Source organism: Octodon degus, unplaced genomic scaffold (assembly GCF_000260255.1).
Source record: "Octodon degus isolate 3935 unplaced genomic scaffold, OctDeg1.0 scaffold00086, whole genome shotgun sequence".
NCBI lineage: Eukaryota > Metazoa > Chordata > Mammalia > Rodentia > Octodontidae > Octodon > Octodon degus.
Window position 1 is genome coordinate 9,557,809 of NW_004524662.1, and position 2,624 is coordinate 9,560,432.

The following is a 2,624-nucleotide window of genomic DNA, read 5'->3' on the forward strand; positions in this document are numbered from 1 at the left end:
CTCTCTCTCTCTCTCTCTCTCTCTCTCTCTCTCTCCACTTTCCCCAACTTCTCCAACTTCTCCAATTTGAAGGAAACCATTATTGGTTGGTGACAATTGACTTTCTAAAATGTGAAGGGTCTTCAAAAAGACAGGTGTTTGATGGGTGGACAGTGGAGATAAAAATAAAGACTAAAAATGAGAAAGACAAGGGAAAGATGAAAAGAGGACAATGAAATTTGAAAATGAGAAAAAATATTAGGATAAAAGAATCTCCCAGCCCCTCCAAAAAAGAATTAGAAAAAAACCAAATAGGCAAAAAAATACGAGAGGGAGGACAAAATATCCGCTGGCTCAGTAAACAGTTTCTGACAACTGACTTCTCTTTTGAGTTCTGACTAGAGCTGATTGACAAGTAAAAATATCTTCTGTTTGTTTAGGAATGAACTAGTAAAGCTATTGCTGAAGAATATTCATTAGCTTCTCAAACATCATGAATAGAAACCAGCTGTTAAGCTTAGTAACCAGTTAACCAGGGAAGGTTAAACAATATAGTCCAGCAATACGGCATATCACCGAAAGGAAACTATATCCCATGGGGCTTATTTAGATGTGTTTGTGCCCTAATCTCTTGGAAACAGAGATTATTAATCTTCATTCTAATAGCTACTTTTAAAAGACTGTGTTCTGAAAAATAATGTCCATCTTTTGCATTAACAGATTGAGAGACTACAAGCTTGCACCACCATAAGACAGTCCAATTCATGTTTGATTATTTCTGCATGTTAGAAAATCATCTTCATTGAACCTCCTGTTTGCTTTCATATAATTTCAAATCCTTGACTCAATATTTCATTTTGGCACAACACGTTATTTTCACCAAACAGTTCTTCAAATACTTGAAAGACTTCACCTTCACCTGGCCAGATGTGTTCTCTCTCATGATTTCCTGCCTCTGGACAGAACACTGGACAGTTCTCTTGTAAAGCAAGCCATTGAAAGGTGAACTATGATATTCTATATATAGAACAACTCATATGAGGGCAATTTTATACTGTACTGCCATGGGAGGTGTGGCATGTAAAAGGCTGGTGTCACGGGTGTTAAAAAGAATTTACTGGGGCTGGGGAGATGGCTCAGTGGAATAAACGCTTCCCTGGCAAGTGAAAGGGCTTGAGTTCAATCCCCGGTTCCACAAAAAAAAAAAGAACTTACCAATAGTCAAGGAATATGGAAAAATCAAGGGTTTGTGTAAGGGAGTGGCCAGTGAGTCTAAGAAGGGATCATAGCATAGGTGTGAGAGGTTCAGTTTTTATTTTTGAGGTTTATAGGAAAAGGGTGCCTGGATACACTATCCCAGAAATGTTTTCATCTGATTATAGTGGTTTGATTGTCAGTCATCTCAGTTCTGAGGATCCCCAAGTATTGTTTGAAGAATGATGTAATGCTTTTATTCTAAAGGTCCAGTGCCTTTGGCCTTGACAGTAACAGATTTTCTTGGAAAAATTAAGTAACAGATATTTAAAGATCAATTAACGTCAGTGGTCAATGTAATCAGAATAACATGTACTTGAAGGGGACTTTTGATGTTATATTGGAATAGCAGGAAAATGATATTCTTTAGGACATGTCAAGTGTTCAGATGATCTAAGGATATATGTGTAGTTTTTATGCATAGTTTACAAGGTGAACAATTAACATTCTAATGAAGAGCATTAGATCACTCAGCTGCAATGTGTCCTTTAAAGAAACAATAGCAATATAACCATGACTCTCCACATGCTTTCATTCATTAACCCAGCTTATTGGCAATTTCATCATAATGTTGGCTTATAGTAAGCTTATGGCCATCTAAGATTGTATTTATTATGTTATTGGTCAATCTTTCTTATTTAGAACAGGTTTAATATTTTACAATAACTAGAATAAAATATTGACAGCAAACTTTTTTTTTTAAAAAGAAAAAAACCCAAACAGTACTGAATTTTAAAAGAAGATAATAGGAGATTAACAATGGGTAATACTCACTCATGTGAGTATGGTCTCTAGTTGCATCCATTTACCTACAGAGCCTTGAGTTTGTGTTTCTGCATAGCTGAGTAGTAGTGTAAAAATGTGGGACGCACAATAACTCCAGGCCTCCAATCCTATTGCAAGTGGGTTTCCAAGTTCCTCTTCCCCTACCTCTGCTGAACTAAATTCCTAATTCTTCTTACCCCGCCTATTTCCCATGAGTCTCCTGCTATGCCCCAGAGGTGGGACTTCCTGTAAGCCCGGTTGCCTAGTTACTTGCGCCTTTTACCCGCCGACCTCATTTCCCTATGCCTCCACTCTATATACCCAGCACCTCCCCTAAATAAATGAGACTTGATCAGAATCCTGTCTTGTCTCCATTTCTCGTGTCTCCTGTCCTTTGTCCCCTCTTCAATTCCCCGCTCCTCCCCCAGGTGACCTTCGTTGACTGACCCGCTGGTTTGGGACATAAAAATACCACATCTTGGGGGCCAGGGAGTTGGCTCAGTGGAATAAGTGCTTCCTTGGCAAGCACAAGGGCCTGAGTTCAATTCCCGGTTCCGCAAAAACAAAACAAACAAACAATAAAAACATCTTTTAAAAAATCCATTCCTTGGTTGATTGGCATTTGA